The sequence below is a fragment of the Lepidochelys kempii genome, chromosome 20 (assembly GCF_965140285.1).
Source record: "Lepidochelys kempii isolate rLepKem1 chromosome 20, rLepKem1.hap1, whole genome shotgun sequence".
Taxonomy (NCBI): Eukaryota; Metazoa; Chordata; order Testudines; family Cheloniidae; genus Lepidochelys; species Lepidochelys kempii.
The window spans coordinates 16,458,321-16,482,580 of NC_136399.1; the positions used below are offsets into that span (position 1 = coordinate 16,458,321).

General features: G+C 58.1%; 1 pseudogene; it reads right to left on the reverse strand.

Moving 5' to 3' along the window:
- Positions 1–9,138: 9,138 nt before the first annotated feature.
- On the reverse strand, positions 9,139–22,107 carry LOC144929613 (syntaxin-binding protein 2-like; annotated as a pseudogene).
- Positions 22,108–24,260: the final 2,153 nt, after the last annotated feature.

Genomic DNA, 24,260 nt, shown 5'->3' on the forward strand with positions numbered 1-24,260 from the left:
GAGCCAGACATAGACCTCCAGTCTGCTGCATCCCAGTTCAGTGCTTTACCCACTAGGCCACACTGCCTCCCTTGAATCATAGAATCATAGAATATCAGGGTTGGAAGGGACCTCAGGAGGTCATTTAGTCCAACCCCCTGCTCAAAGCAGGACCAATCCCCAATTAAATCATCCCAGCCAGGGCTTTGTCAAGCCTGACCTTAAAAACTTCTAAGGAAGGAGGTTCTACCACCTCCCTAGGTAACGCATTCCAGTGTTTCACCACCCTCCTAGTGAAAAAGTTTTTCCTAATATTCAACCTAAACCTCCCCCACTGCAACTTGAGACCATTACTCCTTGTCCTGTCATCTTCTAAAAGAAGACTCTGTGGCCATAGCTCGGGAGCGGCTTTCCCTCCACGCACTGCCAGGGGAAGCCATGAGATGTTTAGTATTGTCTGTCCCAAGTGTGAGGAGGCACGAGCCACCCCGGGTCCCACACAGGTGCCTCTGTCCAGATGGCACGAAGGCCGAGTGGGCCCATCAGCTTTGGTGCCCCTCTTGCGCCCCAACATTCAGAAGTCACTAGTCAGGCCTCAAAATCATGAGATTTGCTTAAAAAATCACAAGATTTTAATATTTGTTTGCATTCTGGCGTGGCTGTGTTTGGGAGGTGCGAGGTCTGGGGCTTCTCCTCCACGCCGAGGGTGGGCACTTTGTCTAACGAAAGTGAAGATTCTTCGTTACTGATCCCATTCCAACTCACCCACTGCTGAGCTCACCATGCAATGATGGGCGTTGGCAACGCTGGCCATTTAAGGGTTAAAGTGTGACAGGGTGTTGGTCTACCCTGGCACTAGAAGGGCAGCAGGAAGAGCAGCAGCCCCACAATTGAGTTGCCTTGGAAATTTGGGGGTGTGTGTGGAACCCTTATGTTTTCACCCCTTGCAAAAAATTTTCAAAAGCCAAAAATGTCTATGTGTGTGTGTGTGTGGTTTTTTTCATCCCCTCCCATCCACTTTCCAGTGGCAAATGAGAAAAGGACAAAGGGCAGAGAAATGGGGGAGGGAGGGGTAATTTTTCAAAGGCTTTTTTTAAATTGCTCATCAAAAACCTGAAATGTTTAGAAAGAAGCAAATTTTTTCTTCAACACTGTCAAGAAAAAGGCCAATTTACCAACAAAAAAGCTCAGGCTTTAGTTAAAAAAGGAGCGAAAGAAGCAGGGCTGAAATAGGTACAGAATATAATGAAAGGAGGGGGGTGCTCCTATTTGCCCCCCCTTCACCTGCCCCAGTGTTACAAGAACAATGGGACGCTCTGTGAAAGCAAATGTCAAGGGAAGTTACATAGTTAGCCAGGGGAACTCACTGCCACTAGATGTCACTGACATTGCGAGCCTGGCAGGATTTAGACAAGGATGGTGGGGGTGGGGGAGCAAGGGTGTCAGGACAGAATTTAGAAAACAGGGCACAAGGCCACTGCTGACTGTCAGGATGAGGGAGATATGCCCCCGTCCCCCGAATGGCTAGGCAGCAGTTCTGCGGAAAAGGACCTAGGGGTGACAGTGGACGAGAAGCTGGATATGAGTCAGCAGTGTGCCCTTGTTGCCAAGGAGGCCAATGGCATTTTGGGATGTATAAGTAGGGGCATAGCGAGCAGATCGAGGGACGTGATCCTTCCCCTCTATTCGACATTGGTGAGGCCTCATCTGGAGTACTGTGTCCAGTTTTGGGCCCCACACTTCAAGAAGGATGTGGATAAATTGGAGAGAGTCCAGCGAAGGGCAACAAAAATGATTAGGGGACTGGAACACATGAGTTATGAGGAGAGGCTGAGGGAGCTGGGATTGTTTAGCCTGCAGAAGAGAAGAATGAGGGGGGATTTGATAGCTGCTTTCAACTACCTGAAAGGGGGTTCCAAAGAGGATGGCTCTACACTGTTCTCAATGGTAGCAGATGACAGAACGAGGAGTAATGGTCTAAAGTTGCAGTGGGGGAGGTTTAGATTGGATATTAGGAAAAACTTTTTCACTAAGAGGGTGGTGAAACACTGGAATGCGTTACCTAGGGAGGTGGTAGAATCTCCTTCCTAAGAGGTTTTTAAGGTCAGGCTTGACAAAGCCCTGGCTGGGATGATTTAACTGGGAATTGGTCCTGCTTTGAGCAGGGGGTTGGACTAGATGACCTTCTGGGGTCCCTTCCAACCCTGATATTCTATGATTCTATGATTCTATGATTCTATGACTGGTTATGTCATCATTAGCCACTAGAGGGGGTTCTTGCACTTTCCTCTGAAGTCGCTGGTGCTGGGGTGGCTGGCCCCATTGATCTGATTTGGGGAAGGAGGCAGCAGGGAGAGGGCAGGGTACTGGGCTAGATGGGTCCTGTGACGCTAGCAGACCAGGTGCCAGCTCATGCCCAGGCCTCACTGAACACTGACAAATGCAGAGCTTGACCCAGCCTGTGTGTTAGCCGTGTTAAAACAGCTGCTGATCAGCGTGTGTGGAGTGTTTCAACTTGTGGAATTGCTTGCAGGATTGATCTCTCCCATAACCTCTGTAGCCCGTGGTATAAAGTCAGAATGAATGTTTGCATCATAAACCTCTGTAACTGCTCTACACCACTGAGTTTGCAAGGCAGCTTACGTCCACCTAACACTGCGTCTACACTAAAATTTGACTCCCGCTGATGTAACTCACCTGCTTTGCCGACTTAATCATGCCACTTCCCCCAGTCAGCGTAGTTAGGTCAATGCAGTGTCAGTGTACATACTGCGTTGCTTACATCGACTGTCCCGCAATGCCCCACACTGACAGTACAATCGATACCACACACCATAGACACAAAGAGCCAGGTGTACACACACACAAGTGCTGTAACTACTGTGGCAGCTGCATGCAGGGCGATTTGATTTTGTAGTGTAGCCGTGGCCTGTGTAACTCCCCCAACAGGGGAGAAGCATGAATTAGTGTAAAGTGCTGGGCCTGCCCATTGAAACCAAACGAGCCATTGCGAAACATCTTACTGATTGCCTCTGTTGTTAGATATTTCACTGCATGTGTGTGTGTTCTCCCTGTGTGCTGCCCCAGCTCTGTGCAGACAGCCAGCACAGCAGACCTTGAGTGAACCGCCCAATGACCACAAGATCCGTTAAGGGACGAAGGCACCCGGCCAGGTTTATTGTTGACAAGGCATGCTAATAGCACCTGGCAGATTCTACGAGGATACTAAGACACGTATGCCTGTGACAATGGACACAGCTCAGTGAATGGCGGGACTTTCCATTGCCCCCTTGGCTGGACCAACACATTCTCTCAGAGATACCCTGATACAAACAAGCTGCCCCTCTGACTTAGATACTGCCCTCTGACCTGGCTAGTTATTGTCCATTTTTTTTTGTACATGTTGGTTTGATTAAAACATTTGTATTTATTACGTTGCTATTTGACCTTATCTTTTAGGAGGGCTCAGTGTGTTCCTGTTATCCTTGGGGAATGTTTTTGTGCCATTCTTGATATCGTGGTTTTTGTACCACGCTTCTGGAATGTGTTTCTGTGAGTCCTTTGTGGCGAGCACTGTCCAGGACTGCGCGTTTCTGCACGATCAGCGCTGGGCTGGCCAGATTCTGGGAACGTGCAAGTGGGCAGGGCCTGATGTTTGCTCACAGCAGGGAGAGGGGATACTGGGCTGGATGGGCCCTGTAGGAACCAGCCAGGCTGAGTTTCCTGCAGGGCAGAGGGAGGTGAGTGGGCCTCGTTAGATGCAGCCTGGGGGGCTGGCTGTGGTGAGGGGGTCTTGGGCTTTTGGGGGGTTCTCTGCAACAAGCTGTCTCTGTGACTGATGCTGATCACACTACGCTGCCCCCTTCTTAAAGCCCAGCCCAGCCCAGCCCAGCAGCTGGAGCCCACCCAGTAATTAGGAAATGAGATTTAATTTCAGGCAACAAAATGCCACGAAAGTGGCGGGTGAGCCGGCTTTGGGCTGTGAGGTAAGATGATAAGCAGCATCACACGGGCTGGTTGGTTGCATAATTGTGAACTTGGCTCAGGCTGGTCGCCTTCCCCACCCCCGCCCAGCCCAGGAGGTTGGGGGCCGACTCTGGGGAGGGCTGGGGAACGAGATGCTGGGTCCCTGCCCGGGAGAAGGGGTTTGCGCTGGGCATCATTCTGGGATTGCTCAGCCCCCAGCATGGCCTGGCCCAGGGCAGGGACCCAGCAGTCCATACCCACAAGGGATGGGCAGGTTGGGGACAGGGCTAGCTCAGCCTGGGTTTGGTGAACTCTGATCTTTAGACAATATTTCCCCTAGGGCCCATTGGATGCACCCGTACCGCCTACAGGGGGCACTGCTGCTGCATGGGGGTATCACCCACCCGCACCTCCTGCCTCCCACTGCCCCACCCCAAATCACCCCCTGGCACCTCCACCCATGCACTGTATACAGCTTGCAGTTACTGTAAACCTCTCCCCCTCCCTGCTACCCCCACTGCCTCCCCCCAGCCCTGCTGTAAGCCCCCCAAGTCACCCCGCTCTGCCCCAAACAATCTCCCTCCAGCAGGGTCTGCATGCAGGTCTCTGCAGGATGAGCTCTTCTGCAAGCCTGGTGCAGCTTCACCTGTCCCTGGGTCCCAGCTCCGCTCTAGTCATGATCCCCCCAATCCAGGCCCAAAGGTCTTGGGGGCCCTGGCACAGCTGGCACTGGGAGACAGGGGCATCTTGGCACCCCATTCCCACCAGCCCCCAGGGCTGGGACCAGCACAGTGATCAGCTCCCCCAGGCCCACTGCATGGGCTGATGCGTGCAGCCCTCTCCAGCTGCCCTCACCAGGGCCTGGGGCAGAGCATGGCAGAGCCAGGGCAGAGGGGCTGGGCCTGTCTGCTGGACCCACCCTCCCTCCTGGCACCGACCAGGCCCATGGCCAGCTGTCTCAGGCCTGCACCCCCCTCCTGCTTCTGGGGGCAGGCTGAGGGGTACAGTGTGTGTGGCTGGGGTGCCCCTTGCTCAAGGTGCAGGCCCGGGGTGCACACGGAGCCCCAGTGGCAGCCCAGCTGTAAGGGCAGCCATGGGGGGAGCTGGCGAGCCCACAGTCGGGCAGGTGTCTCCACCGGAGCTTTTTAATTCCGCGCCCCCAATTCGCCGCCCACCTGCCTGGCAGCCGCGCAGCAATTATCCAAATGGCTGTTAATTGCGGCTGATAATTCCCCACGGGGATCAGGGATGGAAAGCTCCGCAGCTGAGCAGATTGGGGCTGGGCCCAAGCAGCAGATCCCAGGTGCCAGGGTCTCTCACCCCGTCCACAGCAGGCACGCAGTGCTGGCCGTGCTGGTGTGCCCAGCAGGGAGACAGGAGCTGGCCCAGGGGGAGGGGAAACGGGGCCTGCTGGGCTCTACGGGACTGACCTGTGCCGGGGCACGTTCCCCAGCAGGCTGCGTGTGCAATTATTAGCAGGAGAATGGGGGGAGAGAAGGATGGGCAGAGCCAGGGGGGCTGGGAGGCAGGACTCCTGGGTTCTGTGCTGAGCTCTGGGAGGGGAGTAGGGTCATAATCATAGAGTCATAGAATCATAGAATATCAGGGTTGGAAGGGACCCCAGAAGGTCATCTAGTCCAACCCCCTGCTTGAAGCAGGACCAATTCCCAGTTAAATCATCCCAGCCAGGGCTTTGTCAAGCCTGACCTTAAAAACCTCTAAGAAAGGAGATTCTACCACCTCCCTAGGTAACGCATTCCAGTGTTTCACCACCCTCCTAGTGAAAAAGTTTTTCCTAATATCCAATCTAAACCTCCCCCACTGCAACTTGGGTCTAGGGGTTAGATCAGGGGCTGGGAGGCAGGACTCCTGGGTTCCATGCCCAGCTCTGCCCCCAAATCCATGTGAGTCACTCCCGCTCTGGGTGCCTGTTATTGAGGTTTCGTGTCACATGGGTGCTGCTGGGCATTTTCCAAGCCCCCTGGGGGGCTGGGATCGTCTTTTGCCAAGCCTGGGGCACTCTGAGGCTGGCAGGTGCGGGGGAGCCATGGCAGGGTGAGATGGGTAGGGGCACAGGAGGGGTGCAATGCAGAGTCTGGGCTGCAGGGGGGCGCATAGGCTGAGAGTGTCTGACCTGGCTGGTCCCCTCCTGCTGCGGAGAGGAACTGCATTTTCTCCCTCTGCCTGTCTCCCACCCAGGGCAGCCCCCAGCTGGGCTGGGAAGCAGCTGCCTGCCCTCCCGTGAACCAGCCAGGGGCACTGGGCTTGAAGGGGTGCTAGCCTAACGTGGCCTAGGCCAGGCCCAGATGATCACAAACAGGGCGCGCCCAGCCAGGCCATCCCTGCGCCGAACCTGGCTCAGCCCAGGCCCCAACCCATGGCTACATGGCCAAGTCAGTGCCCTCCAGCCCCCGGCCCTCCCCAGCTGCCTGCAATAGCTGTGCTGCTCCCCCCCCTCCACCCCTCCCGCCCCAACTGGCCTGGCTGGGACACCGCAGGTCAGGGCGGGAGGGGTCACAGGCAACCAGAGCAGTGACTCTGTGCATCCCGAAAATCTCCCAGGACCAGGGTAAGCTGGGTTTGGTCCTTGGCACAGCACAGCTCACAGGCCTGAAGCCTCCTTCCCACCTCATGGGGTGCGTGACCATGTGTGGCTGGCTGAGTGCCCCCTGGGCACCAAGGGAGCAGGGGATGGGCTGGGAGAGGGCAGGAGGGGTCACAGCCTGTGAGCAGATTGAGAGGAGAAGTTAGACAACCCCCAACCCTCATGAGTGATGGGTCTGATCCCCCACCACGGTCACCCCTGCTCTGGGCCCTGATCCCCCATAATACTCCTCCGGGACCTGGGGCAGGTCCTTGACCTGGCACTGGTCTCTCACTGTCTCCAGCTGGTGGGGGTGGGGTTGCTGAGGGCGCTAACCCCCATGCCCAGTGACTACAGAGGCAGGACGAGTCTCCGAGCTGAGCCGGGGGAGCAGGGTGCGGGAAGGGTAGGAGAATGGGGCTCTCTCACAGCCCCTCCTTGGCTCCTTTCACCCTCCAACAAGGAGGGGGGTGGGAACACTGCCACTGCACCCCCAGCTGTTGGCACAGGCTAGAGGGTGCCAGAGGGGAGCCCTGGCCTGGCTGGTGGGACGAGCCTACACAGCTGCTCACACAATGCAGGTGCCAGCCAGGGCCGCAAGGGCTGGGGGCCAGCAGCAGCCGGGGTGGGGGGACCCTGGGGCAGCTCTAGGCACAGGAGGATGGAGGAGGTGGGGGTTGGGGCAAAGGCCAAGCCCTAGAGGGGGACCAAGGAGGCAGGTGTTCTGTCCCACATCTGAGCGGGAAGCAGGGGCTAGTGGTTAGAGCAGGGGCTGGGACGCAGAGGGCTGGGTTCCAGCGCTGATTCTGGGAGGGGCAGGGGCTGGGTGGGTATGGTTCCCTGTGGGGCCAGCCTGGGGGCTGGGCCCTGGTGCTCGCTCAGTGCCTGTCCCAACCCCACACTTGATGGGGATCCCATAGCTAGCTTGGGGGAACTCCTGAGGCTCCCTCCTGGTCCCCCTGGCACACGGACCAGAGGCAGAACAAGGCACTAGGAGCAGGGGGACACAGGGAACTGTGGAGGTTCTGGGGCACGGCTGGGTGAGCCAGCACTGCACCAGCAGGGGGCGACCACAGGCCAGAGCAGAGCTGCCCCCAGGCCCTGGTCCAACAGTGAAAGGAGCAGCCACTGCCCCACCCTGCTCCCGGGTGCGGGGAGGCAGCGCTGGCCTGGTGACTCGGAGCCAGGACGCCTGGGACCTGCAGCAGGGCTGGAGGGGGAGTTGGGGAGATCCCGCTCCCTGGGCCCTCAGCCACCTGCCCCGCCCTGTGCCCTCCCTTCCCCTGCCTGTGAACAGCAGCAGAGACCTCGGCCAGCCTCTGGCAATGCACTTCATTGGCCCAGGCACATGCCCAGCAGGGCAGTAGCCGGGGGCAGGGCCAGCACTGACTTTGTGATAATGGGTGGGGGAGGGGCAGGGGCTCAGAGCTGCGAACAAACAAACTCTCCCCCTGCGGCCCCCACCCCCTGGAGGTCACTCCCAGTAAAGGAGGTCACTGCCTTTACCTGGGATCACTCCTGCCAGCGCTTGCCCCAGCACAGCCCGCCTGGCAGGCAAGAGGGAGAGGATCTCTAGGGCCCGTGGGATTCAGGGGGTGAGGCTTGGCTCAGGGCTTGATCAGACCCAAGGGGGCTGGAGCTGGCTGCCTCAGATGGAGCTGGGGCTCCAGGTGCCCAGGGCGTGGCTCTGATACCCAGGGAAAGGCAGTGGGGAGGTGTCTGCACTGGGCAGGGGCATTTGATCCAGGCCCATCAGGTGGCGAGCCCGCTCTGCCCTGCTGCTAGGGTGACCAGACAGCAAGTGTGAAAAATAGGGACAAGGGGTGGGGGGTAATAAGAGCCTAGATAAGAAAAAGCTCCGAATATCAGGACTCTCCCTATAAAATCGGGACATCTGGTCACTCTACCTGCTCCTGACCAACCCTGGATGCGCCTCCTACGCAGTCCTGGCTCCACCCCCACTTACTTGGGCACTCTGACTGCAACTCCTGCTAGGACCCCTCCCCCCTTCGGGAGCCGAGGTCCCCACTGGGGGACAGGGCCAAGAGGCCAGGGTGCCAGGCTGTGATGAGAGGGGTGCAGGGACCAGGGCTGGGCCAGCACCCCAAGGCGGTGAATGGGGATGATATGGGGGCAGAAGGGGGGTTCTCTTTAATCCTTTGCAGACTGGACAGACACAGCTTGGGGCTCAGTGGCTGGGTCACAACCGCCCCAAAGCCAGATGGTGGTAGCAGCCTCTGCGTGCCCCGCATCACTAGCGGAGGGCTGACAGGAGGGGGAGGGGGAGGTGCTGTGCTTTGGGTCCCAGGCAGGGGAGGTAGGAATGGCTGAAGCTGGTAGATAATGGAGCCAGACTCTGCCCCTACCCCATCGGGAGCAGGGTGGCCACAGGGCACAAAGGGTGACAGCCCTAGAGGCTGTGCCAGAGGGAGGGAGCCTGGCCTGCCCTCTGCCCTAACAGCCAAGGAGTCATTCCCCCCCCCCCCCCCAAGAACTGACACCGCAGCCAGGAGTAGGGGGGAAGGTGCCTTGTTGAGAAGAGGAGGTGGAGCTGGGGACAGCGAGCTGGAGCTGTGGGGGGCAGAGTCTCTGGGGGGAGGGGGCTGCCTCTAGGCCTCCTCGGGGTCCAGCTGGTTGAGGGTTTGGATGTCATCCAGGAAGCGCTTGGGGGTCAGGATGTGACTGGAACCTGGGGGAGAGAGAGGTGGTTGGCAGCGGTCGGCACAGTGGCGCGGGTATGAGGCTGGCATCACCATCACCCCCATTTTTGCAGCTGGACCCTGCTCTAGTGCAGGAGGGGAGGGACTCTCTCCTACCCCCTGTTGTTGTACCAATAAAATAAAAACCAGCAGGATCTTATTAAAGGGAAAAGGCAAAATGCCACATTTATTGTAAATATAATAAAGAAATATAAAACTCACACTGTCCTATCGTTACTTATTCCTTACTTAATTATATATATATCTATATATTCATTCATTCATTCATTCATACCAGTTCTGCATAGGGGTTTATAGTTACCAGCCTAGAGGTTGCTCGTGACAGGGTACTGGCCAGGTAACCTGTACACGAGAGTGGAGCCGAGTCCATGTCAGATGCGCATCCGATGCTCCTGAAGGGTAGTGGCAGAACTGGAGACTCAAAGTTCTCAGTCCTTAGTGTCCATTTTTATAGGAATTTCTTCCTATGCCAGTCCGTGGAATTTGCTTTGTCATATTGTTAGTCATGACTGCTCCAGGACGGCTGTCAGGTGCTCATCAGCTTTCTTCATCCTTTGAATTGGTCGGGTGGATCCCAGTTTGCCCTCCGGTGGGGTTCTCTGGTTGTCTCCACCTGGCGTCTTCTTCGGCCAATCGATGTTAAATTCCTAGGCTGGCACTTCCCTGTTTATTCAAAACCCACCATTCATTCACATACATTCCTTACTTTAATAAAAAAAACACATTTCTCATTTCACCGAGTATTGTTATTTTATTTGAGACTCCTTGTCTCTTGACATTCCTTCGGTATTGCCTTTCTTTTATTATACAAAGGTGTTATTTATTTGAGACTCCCCGTTTTTTTAACATTCCTGATCCAAACTATAGAAGGTGGGAGTCTCTATGTGACATTTCTATGAGCGCCGCTCCAATTCGCGGTTCTTCATGGGTGTTACAAACAAGCATGTCAATCTCCATTACAAAGTATCCGTTTGCAAAGTAGAGCCAATTGAACATAAAGTGAAGGTAGTTAAAAAGCATGTCAATCTCCATTACAATCAATGGAAAGCGCCAATACAGAGAAAGCAGAGTCAATTAAGCCGTTTAGTTTTACAAGCGTCCATCTTAATAACAAGTGAGAAAGTATCAATTCAGAGTCAATATGAGCGGTTTGGTTTTCCAAGCGTCCATCTTAATAACAAGTGAGAGAAAGTATCAATTTAGAGAAAGCAAAGCCAATTGAGCGGTTTGCAAGGTACGGTTTGCAAGCTTTAATACAGAATTGTAAATCAATATTGCAGATTTACAATTATGTCAAAAAGAAGAATTATAAATGCAGATTTAATAAATATTATAAATCAATATTGCAGGTTTACAATTTCTTATGAACAGAATCACAAATATTGGAATATGCCTACACTGTGGCCTGGCACCGCACCCCTCGTGCCGCTGTACCCTGCACAGCCAGGCAAGAATCCACGTGCTGACAGTGTTCCTCACCCTTGGGTCTTCGAGGGGTGTGTGCAGGGGGTGAGCCATATCCCTATGGGAGTTACTGGGGGTGTCTGACTGGGCCCCCACACATGGTCCCTGGGCAATGAGAGGCCTGGGGAGCCAGCGGCCAGGAGATCAGGTGGCTAGATACAGGCCTTGTGGGACAAGCACATCTGTTCCCAGACCCCTGGGTGCGGGAGGACAGAGGGTAGCATGGGCCCCCTGTGGGTGCTGGGCAGGCAGTTTTAGGGTCTCCCCCACCCTGGGGGTCCCAACTGTCCCTGACCTGGGCATTCCAGCCACCCTTCCCCCCAGGACTCGCCCTACTCACCGATCACCACCTCCCACTTGCCCCTGGTGGCCGGGGTCAATTCGTAGGCGCAGCGCATCTCAGACATGGACACCCCACCCAGCACGTAGATGATGAGGCGCGGGCCCATCTGGTACTCAGTCGCTGGCTTGTTCTTGTGCCAATGCCTGAAGCGGGAGCTGGGGGAGAGAGGGGCAGTGTGGATACCAGGGGCTCGCTGAGGGAATGCCAGGTGTAGGGGTGGGCACTGCCCAAAGCGGGGGCTGGGGGGAGAGAGGGGCAGTGTGGATACTAGGGGCTCGCTGAGGGAATGCCGCATGGAAGGGCAGGGCCTGGAGGAGGATGGGAGGCAGAAGGGAGTAGGGGAGGGTGGCACCTGCCCTGGGCTGGGGGTGCTGTCTAAAGCTCGTCCAGTCCCTTTCCTCTATCCTGGACCCTGGTGTGTTGAGGGACTGCTGGGGCGTGGGGGACACGGTAAGAGGGGTCCAGGGCTCCAGGCTCTTGGGCACCCCCTCCCCTGCAGAGGACAGGGCCCTGGCCATGCACTCCCAGGCACAGAGGCTCCCACACCCTGGGGTGTGTGTGTCAGGGCTCTGCTGTCCACAGCCCAGCCAGGCTCAGCCTTACCTGACAGCAGCCTGGGAGCTGGTGGTAGGGACCGGGTCTGACACGAAGGGCCACAGACTCTTGTCCAGTTTGTCCTCAAGGATGTCCTGGCAGGGGAGGACAGATCAGCAGGGGCCAAGCAGCAGGAACCTCTGACCTGGTGGCCAAGCCAGGCCCCATTGGGGCGGAGGGGCTGAGATGGCTCCTCACTCAATGATTGACAGTCCCTGGGGGGGAGCAGCCTGGGGCCCACTTTCCAGGGTGGGGCATGGGGAGCCAGCAAAGAGCACGCTGACTCCTCCAGTGATGCCCCCAACTCTCCACATCCCCCTCAGCTGCTCAGTGCCCTGCTGTGACCTGCCTACCCATCCACCGTTATGGGGAGGGCAGAGACCTCCTGCAGCCGGATCCAGGGCCCCTCACTTGGGGTGGGGGAGGCAGGGGGCTGCCCTCAGTGCCCCTTCCCTGCTGCGGGCAGATCCAGGCCCTGCCTCTTGCTCCATGAGGTGTGTCCCAGCCACGCAGGGGGCCCAGGCTATGATACATCCTAATGCCACATAATAGGGGCTTTTACATTAGTCCGCTGCTTTGACTTGTACAGGGAAGCTTAAGGCCTGCCAAGCTGTGGCTGGCGCAGAAGGGGGCGCCCCTGATTGGATTATGCATGGGACTGAGGTTACTGCAACTACCTGCCCCAAAATCCCACAGGAGGAACCATCACAATGCTGGAACAGGGGCCTGGGAGCCTCCCACCTCTGATCTGCCAGGGACAGGAGCTCTGGTCGGGGGGTTAATTCTTGGCCTGGAGGAGCCCCAAGCCAGTAGGTTGAAGGCAACTAAGTGTGCCCCCCACCCCCTTGAGGAGTGCCCCACAGGACTGGGTGATGAGGGGCTCAGCCCCCAGTAAGGGTGGGGGGAAGGAGTGACCATGTCACCTTTCACAAGCTAAGCAGGTTTGGGCCCAGGCAGTGCTTGGATAGGAGACCTCTAAGGAAAAGCCACTGGGTGCTGGGAGGTGCGAGTGAGTCAGCAGAGGGTGCTCTATGACCCCAGGGAGTGGGCGGGGGGCTCTGCAGGGGGTGCTCTCCCCGGTCAGTCAGTGACCAGTACTGTGCTGCAGGAGTTCATCCTTTAGATGAACGTCACACAGCTGCTCCTCACTGGAGGTTAGACCAAGGACCCTGCCAGCCATTCAGATTCCAGTGCCAGTCACGACAGTGTGCTGCCTGGATCCTCTGCACTTCCAGCCCCACACACTGATCACCTCCTGCCCTAGACTCTTGGGCAGCGCTGCTGGGCGGCTGTTAACAGCTGCCTGCCACTCCTTAGGAAGAATTCAGCCCTGGTGAGGAACCCCTGTATATACTGCCCATACCCCACCCCAGAGCTGGCAGCATCTCAGCACCGGGTAAGACAACTCCCCTGCACTCGTGTCTATGATTTAAGACCCCTAAGGATGGCAGCAGGAGAGGACTCGCTGATGAGCCCCTCACATGGCTAGAGCCCTGCGCAGATACAAAAATGTGGATGTGCATCAGCCTGCGATCCACAAGCCGCCTTTTACCTGTATCCGCATCCACACCGGCAGCAGCTAGCGAGGGTGGGGAAGGGGTCTTGCAGGGAAGAGGCAGCGTGGAGGGGGCAGGGTCTCTAGGAGAAGGGGCAGCTTGGAGGGGGCGGGGTCTCGAGAAGGGGCAGTGTGGGGGCGGGGTCTTGAGGAGAAGGGGCAGTGTGGAGGGGGTGGGGGCTGGGGGGGGAAGGGGTTTCTCATCACGTGCCGCTCCTGGGGGGTCACGAGTGTACAGGGCAGCAGCAGAGCATGTTGCATCACAGTGGGGTGGAGGGGTGGGGTGCCGGGGCCTCACCCTCTCCAATCCCAAATCCTGCTGCTCAGGAGCTGGTGGGGACACTGGTGCTGCTCGAGCTGCTGGACAGGAAGCCACGCGGTGGGGCGAGTGGGTGCCGGACAGCCCCAACTCCGACGTGTTGCCTAGCCACTGGCTGTGGGCCGGCGGCCCCGAGTGCCCTGCGTCCCCCGGGCTGCCTGAGCCAGATGCCGCGGGCCAGGCGCTGCTGGGGAGTACAGCCCTGCACGGTTGTATCTGCAGCCAATCCACTATCCGCAGAAATGGGGCACGGATATGCAGGGCTCTACACATGGCTGCCCCCAAACCACCCCCTTGGGCCCAGCCTGCCAGTTGTGACCCCAGTCCCCAAGGCCAGGAAGCAGATGGCCCGGTACCTCCATGATGTCCTTGAGCATGGGGATCCAGTGGGAGAGCTGGTAGCTGGACTCCAGCCGCGCTTTCCTCTTCGGTCGCAGCTGCCTGCTCTGGGGGAGGAAGGGAGAGGGGGTGAGAGGCAGCAGGGAGGAGGTGCGGGCTGGGAACGGGGGCAGACAGGGAGAGCGTGGCCTACCTGAGTCGCGCCAGCCAGGCTGGCAGGGGAGAGGCAGAGAAAACAGAATGGATCACTGAGTGAGAGAGAGAGAGAGAGAGAGACTGATGGGAGAACAGAGCTGCTTCCCCTCATTCGCCGCATGGCCACCCCAAGCAGTGGTCACCAGCTCCAGCTCGCTGGCGATCTGAGGTCCTGACTCCCAGTATCCTCTGCCAGGGCAGAAGAAGTCACCCCAGATGGGGAGTAACTCAGGGTCACCCTCATATGGGGAGGGCGTCACCCCACTGTACAGGGACAGAGGCCACCTCTGTGCTGGGAGTAGGTCACTGCCATAGGGCGGCACCTCCAGGATGGCCTGGGCTCCCCTGTGCAGCACAGATCTGCCCCCTGGCATGAGTACAGCTGCTGGCCCCTGGCTCCAGTCCCTTACCCCAGGCGTGAGAGAGATGCCCAGGAACAGCATGTTGTGGATGATGTCTCTCTGCTGCTGGATGTTGGCATGCTGGATCAGCTTGGTGAGGTTCTCCTTGTCCACACCTGCACGGGGACAGACAGGTCAGCCCTAGCACCCCTGGGACGCACCCACAGCCCAGGCACACGAGTCCGTGGCCCCAGGAGTCCTAGTTCCCCGATCAAATCCTGAGATCCTGCTCTTCCCACCCCTCTCAGAGCTGGGGGTAAACCCAGGAGTCCTGGCTCCCAGGCCCCCTCTATCCCACTAGACCCCACTGCCCTCCCAGAGCTGAGCATAAAACCCAGGAGTCCTGGCTCCCAGAACCATCCGCTCTAACCCACTGAACCCCACACAGTTAATGATCGAATTTAGGTTCTTGCTGCTCCTCCCTCAACAGGTTCTCTCGGGCGCTGGGGTCAGGGGTCTCTCTAGTTCCCCCTGGCAGTGCAATGGGAGCCCCCGTCCCCCTGATCTGGGCTATTCCTATTCCTGCCTCTGCCACCTACTCCTGGCATGCTGCTCCATGCCTCAGTTTCCCCCGTGTAACATGGGGATAGTGCTTTCACCTGTGACAGGGAGGCTTGGCAAGAGCCTCAGGAATATCCCTGGGGGGACTCAACGGGAGTCACAGCAGCAGGGTGTGCACAGAGCAGGATTTTCCCTCCCCAGCGCCGCTATCAGCTCCTGAGAATAGCCCAGATCAGACTGGGGCTGCAGGCTGGAGCCAGCTCTGCTGCAGCAAGTAGCTCCGGTGGTTAACAAGCATGCTGTCAGTCTCTTCCCTGGGTAGATGGTTTGGGCAGCCAGGTGTGTGCCAGGCTCCCCTCTGGAGGCAGGCCTGTACTGCCAGCTGTGAGTTACAGAGCATCTGTGCCATGGGAGCCAGCTATCCCAGAGGGGGCCCCCCTGCCCGAGATTGGTAGCATTATCTCCCTTTTACAGATGTGGAAACTGAGGGGTAAATAGGGGAGGTGACTTGCCCAGAAGGGCTGTGGCCATTAATCCAGCCACACAGGGAATGCTATTGTTCTGCCAACCCCTCAGGATCTCCAAGGGTGTCTAGACCCCACCCCTCCCCCCGCCAGGATCTCCGAGCAGGTTCTAAATCACTCCTCCCTCCTTCTACTTCTCATGTGCTCCCCCGCGGCTCTGTCCCATGGCAAGGGCGTGGCCAGCACAGCTCGCTCACCTCTCCCATGCTGGGCTCGTATGCCTTGAACGCCTTGAGTTTGGCCAGCACAGCGTGCACCAAGTGGAAGTTATCTTCATGGTCCCTGCAGCAAAGACAAACCCTGTGGGTCAGAAACAGCTCCTCCCGCAGGGGCACATGCACTTCCTGTAGGAGGTAACCAGGTACCCTCGCCCTTTGGGCACACTCACTTCCTGTAGAGGATGGCTGGGTACTTCTCCATGGCTCACTCACTTCCTATAGGGGATACCTGGGTACCCTTTCCCCTGGGCACACTCACTTCCTGTAGTGGATGGCTGGATACTCCTCCAGGGTTTCACACAATGTGGCAATCTGCTCTGCCAGATTCTCCATCTGCTTGTTCTTTTCGAAAAAGCGGTAGGGGCTGAACCAGTTGTGGAAGCTCTATGGCCTGTCCAGGGAGTACACCTTGGGGACAGGGGAGAGCAGAGATCAGACCCCAGTGCCAACTGCTTGCAGCCAGGCCAGCTGTGCCCCATAGACGCGCTGTTGGATCAGGCCAGCCTGGTGGAGCTGTAGCGAGCCCCTAGTGAGGAAGAGATCCCTTTGCCAGTGCCACTCCTGTTGTGGTAGAGGGATAGCGAGCCAGAGATTCATGTACCAGCCTGGGATGAAGATGCCCCAGGTTCAGGTCCTTACTTGGCTGCAGACTCCCAGGTGTCCTCAATGTTGGGGGAAGGGGCTTGGCGACGCTTCTCGTCTGGCGAAAGCCCCAGCATAGCCACGGGCAAACCCGGCATCAAGGCGCGTCTGCCGCTGTCGCTTATTTCACTGGCCGAACAGAACGAGCCATGGGGACAAACGTGCTTGGACACCAATAAATAGTATCGGCCCATGAAGGGTTTGCTGGCGCAATGGGACGGGTGAGCCAGCATAGCCTCCTGACGGACACTCAGCTTCTACCAGCCAAAGCTTCTCTTGGCACAGCTGGCACCGGTACCCCAGATGAAATCAGCTAGAGTGGCGAAAGGACTGCTTTGCCAGCGTAACGGCACCTACCCAGGGGCTCTGCCACCACAGCTGCATCAGTTACAGGGGGATTTTTTCTCTCATGTCCCCGTAACAAACCCATACCAACAAAGCTTTTGTATGTAGACCAGGCTCATGTCTCTCTGTGCCTCAGTTTCCCCATCAATGCAATGGGGCTGACACCCCAGTCCTGCCCCTCAGGGGCAGGAGGGGGGAAATCCACTGATGACACAAGGAGGGGATGGGGTGGTTGGGTAAAGGTCAGGCGTGTAGAGTATCGGGCTGTCTTGCAGGCCTAGTATAAACCACCAGTAAGAGCTGGTAAAGCCAGGGAGGCAGGGCCCTCCTCCCCCATACATCTACCATCCCCACCAGGTGCAAGCCAGCGATTCCAGGTCTCACAGGGTGTGAGCAGCCAGCTAGTCCCTGCTGCCCTGTGCTGGCGTCAAACCCGGGGCCCTAGAAGGGAAAGGTTCCCCCGCCAAGCCACATGAACCACTAAGGGTGGGGTGTCGTACGTCACCATCCGCCGCGCGGACCTGCTCCTCCAAAGCCCGGCCACCCCTCACCCGGCTCTCGTAAGGCAGGAAGGCCATGTTGATCTCCTTGAGGGTTTTGATGACCTTGGTGATCCGTGACTTCCTCAGCTCCTTGAACAGAGGCTCAGGACAGGCTGCAAGGCAGAGGCAGTGGGTGGGAGTGACAGGCACAGGGCTCAGGACCCCCAGCACAGCACCAGCCCCCACGGACGGGGCCAGACCGGGCACAGCAGGGGCAGTAGTGCTGCACGCCTGTGGGGAACCTGGGCGAGCCAGCAGGGCCACACAGGAGTCAACGATGAGTCCAGCCCCCCCGAACCAGAGTCATGCCGGGTTCTTGCCTTCTGCAGCATCAGCAGCGAGGGGGAGCCACAATCTCTCCTACGCAGCCCCTGTCTCACACCCTGCCCTCAGCCCCCCGGCAGGGCTGAGTGACCAGAGTGTACAACATAGGATGATGCACAAGGAGGAACAGGGACTTGGGCTCCCCCTGCCGCTGTAATGGGGAGAAGCAGATCTGACCCTGACACACTGGGTATTCTGGTGCTGTCCCATCCCCCCACCGAGTTGGGACTGATGGAGCAATGCATGCTGGGAATGGTAGCCAGAGGCCTCCTTTCTGGGCACATGCTGCAGGTGTCTGTGAGCCGTGCTGGCTGGAGGCAGGCCCGTGGGGGAGAAGGGGGGGAAGGGATAGGTGGCGTCATAGAATCATAGAATATCAGGGTTGGAAGGGACCCCAGAAGGTCATCTAGTCCAACCCCCTGCTCGAAGCAGGACCAATTCCCAGTTAAATCATCTCAGCCAGGGCTTTGTCAAGCCTGACCTCATTCGGTCTGGCCTGCTGGGGCTGCATCCCCTGCAGGAGGGCAGAGCATAATCAGGGTGCTGCGCACTGGCCTGCCGGCAGAGAGAGTCTCCCCCACCCCCAGGCTCCAGTGTGCCGCTGTCCAGGCTCCCAGCTGGGGGATCCCCCGACCCCCGATACTCACGGCTGAGGAAGAAGACGTGAACTGCCTTGTAGTTGAAGGTGGGGGTGCCCTGGAAGTCATTGATCAAAGCCTGCACCGACTGCAAAGGGGGAAGAAAGGGTGTGTCAGCACCTGCCGAGGCCCCTCCCTGCTGCTCAAATGGCCCAGCCCATGCCCAGCCCCTGGGGACTCAGGGCCTAGCATGATGCCATCAGGAGGTGGGCTGGTTTTTACCCCCCTGGCTCTGGGCTCCCTCCCCACCTGGAGCAGGGCTTGTCCCCATGTGCCCGGGACATCCTTAGGGCCCAGTCATGTCTCTCGCTGCCACAGAAGTGTCCATGCCCGGCCACAGATGGGGCCTGGCATTGCCTTGCTGCTGAACTAAGTGGGCTCTGAGCAGTGCCCAGGGAACAGCCGGCCGAGCAGCAATCCCAGGCAACTACCATCAGGGCCCCCTCCCTCCCCGGGCGCCATGCTGGGCACCTGCAGCTTCGCCACGCCAGCTAGCCTGGCAGGGTGTTTGGAACCTGTTCAGACCCCTCGACCAGCCATTGTGACAGGTGAGAACCTGGCTGCCCTGTCCCAAGCCCCAGGCCCCAGCTTGCAGTCCTCTCCTACAGCGCTCCCTCCGCGGGCAGCCCCTGCGGGTTCTGGGCTTCACCCTGCTCTGCCAGCGCCCCCTGCCCCTGGTCTCCCTCCACTCACCTTGCTGCTGCAGATGCAGGAGCCTCCTCCCCAACAGCCCCTGCTCCCTGAGCCTCTGCCTCATCGAGTCTCCTTCACTTTGAGTCTCAGCTGAGGTCGCCTCTCTCCGCCTGCTGCACCTGCCCATCCAATCCCCACAGGATTGCACTGCGGAGAGGTCTGGGGGACAGTCTGTGCCTCACGTGGCAAAGAACATGAAGCCCAGCTCCGGGGAAGCAGCCTCCTAGGGAGCCCCTACTGGCCCCATTCCCATCCTGACGTTGTGCTGCGCACAGAGAAATGGAACAAGGGGAGTCTCCGTGTTCCCCTAGGAAAGCCCTGTAGGCCATTGGCCCAACATCTCCACCACCTTCCTGCCGTGCCGAATGCTCCCTCTGCCGCACCGGCCTAACCCGCTGCTCCACATCCCCCGGCCCAGTCCATGCCGGGGGCTCAATAACCTGCCTGGCCAATGGTGCATACTGCCCCATGCTTGGCACTCTCCTGCTCCTCCTCCCACCCAGGCTGATTCACTGGTCCCAGTGGTCTGATCCGGTGTGTGTGTGGGGGGGAGATATGGGGCTAGCTGGACAAGCTGGGTCTGATCCAGCGCGGTGGGAAGGCAGACATACCCAAGCCTAGCTGGGGACGGATGATGGGCTAGACAGAGCAGGGATCTGATCCAGCCTGGAAAAGCTCAGGTTCCTAATGAATCTCAAGAGGCTGGAGGGGGAGGAGCATGATATATGGATACAGCATATCCCCAGGGGGACACCAGGGCAACAGGTTCGGCCTCCTTACCTTCCATTCTCTTTCCTTCTTCACGAGGACAACGCTGAGGATCTCTGCGAGGGAAAGAGACGGGGATTAGTGGTGGGGCTCAGACGGGACGGCTGTGCCCTGAGCCAGGACCCACTGGCTGGTGGAAGGATGCCTCGGGGAAGTGGCTCAGAGGCTGCTTTCAGGCCAGATAGTGTTGTGCTCCTAGCAGAGCCCCCAGTCAGCGATCGTGGTGGGGTGACAGGCTAGATGGGCCATGGGTCTGATCCCCCTTCCTTTCTGCCAGGCTGGATACGAGCGCAGCTGAACTAAGGATCTGGCCCCGTGCAGGAAGAAAACAGATCCTGTCCAGCACCTCTTGACTGGAGGGGATCCAGGGACCCTCACTGTGTATGGGGGACAGCAACACAACAAAGACTTCAAATTCTGAGTCCTGCACATAGAACCCCTCCAAGGCATGCCCCACTCAGGGAACTGCTGGCCTGTCTCCTGGGCACCTTCCACAGCCCAGCTAAGCAATTAGATAGTCAGCTCTTCGGGCCAAGCACCATCTTTTTGTTGGTGATGACTGGCGCTCCTGGGCACCACTGTAATACACCTAATGAATAATGTACAACGCCTTGCAAAATGGGGCCTTGGTCCATGACTGGGACTCCTGGGTGCTACCATAATACATCTGTTTGTTTTACCCCTACGAAGCACCTGATTCTGGCTGGCCCCGTAGGGCAATAGCCCCGAGACCCTGACCTGTGCTCTCACTCTCACTCCCACTCCCGGTAGCTGGTGTGCGTGAGTGCACTGCCCAACACACTATGTTTCCCCCATAACTCAAGCAATGCCTCTCCCTACCCCACCTCTAGCCCATCAGGACTTGGCTGCTTGGTCCTAATGAGGCTCCAGGGGCTATTCTGCACCAGGACGCGCTGGCCTCCCTGCTGCTTTCCTGCAGTCCTTTACACCTGCGGCATGCGGACGCCCCGTTCACTGGGGCACGTGGGGCTCGAGTGCACGGTAAGGGGCTGGCAGCACAGACTGGATCTAGACATGGCGAAGGCAGACACAAACCTGCTTTCTCCACGCATTTCGACCCTGAACTGCAGCTACACCCCCCCCTCCCCACGCCAGCCCTGGACTGCCCCCACCAGCTGTGCCAGTGCCCCTCACTACTGACTGGAGCCCTTGCTATCCCAGCCCTGGCTCCCACCCACTCCCAGCTCCGCCAGTGCCCCTCACTCCTGTCCACAGCCCCCTGCTATGCCAGCCCTGGTCTGTCCCCCACCAGCTCTGCCTCACTCCTGACCTGCAGCTATTCCAGTCCTGGGATCCCTGCCTCACGGCTCTGCAGATGCCCCTCACTCCTGACTGCAGCCCCCTGCTATCCCAGCCCTTTGCTTACCCCCCCCATTCCCAGCTCCACCAGTGCCCCTCACTCCTGACCCGCAGCTATTCCAGTCCTGGGTTCCCCCCCTCACAGCTCTCAGATGCCCTTCACTCCTGACCCGCAGCCCCCTGCTATTCCTGTTCAGAGACCCCTCTTGAACCAGGGCAGTATGGCCCACCCCAAGTATTCAGAAGTCACATGTCAGGCCCTCCTAATTGTGCGATTTAGTGAGGAAAAGCTAAGAGAAGAGCTAAGGGTTATTAGCACCACCGGCCGTCCTGAGCTGTGGGCCACTTTTACTCTGTCCCAGTTCTGGGGGCAACCATGGAACATCAGAATTGAATCCACTTTGCAAGGGTCTTTTAAACCCCAGGTCTGTGGTCTGGATTTAGCCACAGGCCCCGTCCACTGCAGCCTGGGCTGGAGATTCAGCAGTGGGTTGGGCTTCTGAAGTAACAGAAGTGGGTTGGGCTTCTGAAGTGTAAGGCTTTACCTTGATCTCTCCTACATTACAGCTATAGCCTACGCCAGCTCTGTGTTGGGGCCGGGCAGAAGTGTACTGCTTTACTATGTTACGAAGTGGCTATGACGTCATTTTTCTCCTTCCGCACAGCCGTTACCCGTTCTGACAGGCTGTTTATAATGCTAACTTTACTAGTTTTCAGAGGTTGTCGGGGGTGGGGGGGGGGAATGTGCAAGGTGGAAGTTTCGCCTAGTGCACAAAATATCCTTGCACTGGCCCTGGTGGGAGTCATCCTGATGGAAAGAGATGACGACGATGACGCCCCCACAAAATGCAGCTCCTATGGGAGGGGGCAGCCCTTGGGGGTGGGGCAGACAGCCTCCTCCCCTTCCTGGTGTGTGACAGGCAGGCGGGGGGGAGCTCTCTGCTCCGACTGACTCCTAATCCTCCCCGAGGGTGAGACACACCCAGGAGCACCCCTCCCAGGGCTCCCCAACTGGGCCCTGCCCCCCCAGACCCACACCCAACCAGACCCTGCCCCCGACCGGCTCCACACTCAGACCCCCCGGCTCCGCACTCACTCTTGCGCACCACCGCCTTCAGTCCGGACGGGGCCATCTCCGCCTCTTGCCACGTCCCCTGAGCCCTGTGGGTAGAAGTAGGACTCAGCTGTGTGCGGGGTGGGGCTGGAGTCAGGACTCCTGGGTCCTGCCCCGGCTCTGCTCCTGTCCTTGGGCACGCCCTGGCCTCTCCCTGCCATGCTCTGGGGAGTGTCTGTGACGCTGGACGACGGCCCCTAGTGACGCTGAAATCAGTCACTGGTGGATGGGCCCGGCCCCCCCTTGTGTCACTGATGGACGGGCCCAGCCCCCCCAGTGACTGATTTCAGTATAAAGCAACTGGGGTGCTGGCGGGTCGATGTCTGCAAGGCTGAAGACGGCCGAACGCCGCAGCCCCCCACTTCTGGCGCTGCGAGGGCTGGGCCTGGGCACCAAGGGGCGGGCGCCCAGTGACAGGGCCACGCAGGTCCCCACTGAACCCCCACCTGGTCATGTGGGGCGCAGAGGGAGGCGGGGGCCTCGGGCAGGGTTAAAGCGAGGACTGGGTTGGGGTAGTGGGGCCTCAGCCCACTCCAGTCAGGGCCCCCCCAGTGAGCTGCAAGTCCCCCCTCCAACCAGTGTCCCCCCCTCAGCAGTGCCCCTCGCCCCCCCCCACGCACCTCCCCCCTCGGTCAGGCCCCTCGCCCACCTGCACCCAGCCCCCCTCAGCCAGGCCCCGTGTTGTACCCAGGAACAGGAGCAGGTCGAATGGACCTGGCTTTGCTAAAACTTTTTGTGTAGCCTGTTGGTGTACCCCCGGAAGACCTCTGCGTACCCCCAGGGGCACCCGTAACCCTGGTTGAGAACCACTGGGTTAGAGAAACGTGTGTGTGTGTGTGTGTGTCTAGGAATCAGGACTCCTGGGGTCTATCCTGACTGCGAGCGGAGTGGGGTCTAATGGTTAGAGCAGAGAGCTGGCAGGTAGGATTCCTGGGTTCTAGTCCAGGCGATGCAACTGATTCATTCTGTGACATGGTTTGTTCTGCCTTGTCCTCCTGTGACATGTGGAGCGCAAAGACCTGCCCCAGCCCTTCCCTTCCGGCTGGGTGGTGCAGGAATTAATGTCCATAGAGCCTGGGCTCTAAGATCCTGGAGCAAAGCATCCTGGAGAAGGAATTAGTTCCCCAAGCTTGACTGGCTCCCTGCCCCATCCCTCCCTCCATTAATCAGAACGAATCCCTCATGGCAGAGCTGTTGTCTGGTTACCCGCAGTGCAGACCCAATTTATTGTGTCCTGGCTGCTGTTCAGCTCAGGTTAACAGCATGGTCTGTTTCTGTGAACTCCCCCAGAGCTTTCGAATGGAAGTGAGAGTCTTCTTCACATCCTGCTCTAAACTGTGAGTAGTGTCGCTCTGTGGCTGTTGAACAGCTGCTGCATTCCTACCCCAGAGGTGGCATCATTTCAGTGCTGGGTGGGTGATCCCTGTGTAGTGTTGTTGAGTGCTGTTGCACATCAGCTATGCTCCATCCAGAGCTGTCTGCATTTCAATGCCAGGTGAGTGATCCCTGTATTGTGATGTGGGGGGGGAGGGATAGCTCAGTGGTTTGAGCATTGACCTGCTAAACCTAGGGTTGTGAGTTCAATCCTTGAGGGGGAGCCATTTAGGGATCTGGGGCAAAAACTGGGGATTGTCGCTGCTTTGAGCAGGGGGTTGGACTAGATGATCTCCTGAGGTCCCTTCCAACCCTCATGTTCTATGATATGCTGCTGCGCTCCACCCCAGAGGTATTTGTATTTCAGTGCTGGGCGAGCAATCCATGTGTTGTTATGCAGCTACTACACTCCACTCCAGAAGTGGATGCAATTCAGTGCAGGGTGAATGAAAGTCCATGTCTCATTTTGCAAAGCATGGGTTCTCCAAGCAAGGGTGCTGTCTGTCCCATGTTCCTGCTCAATAGACTCTGGATTCTTAGCATCAGCGGAGCTACATTTTGAGCCGTGGTGGAACCAGGAGGCAGCTGGGTCATTGGTGGTTCCACCTTCAGTTATACCTATTGGCTTGAAAAGGCGCCACACGTATACCTAATGGCTGGCGAGGGGGGCAGTTGCCCCACAGCCCACTATTAGCTCTGCCACTGATTCTTTTTAAATGTTCATTGCGCTGCTTCCACCAGCCACTTTGATTTCATTTCGTTTTACAGACCCAAGCAAAATGCAAGCGGCAACCTGGC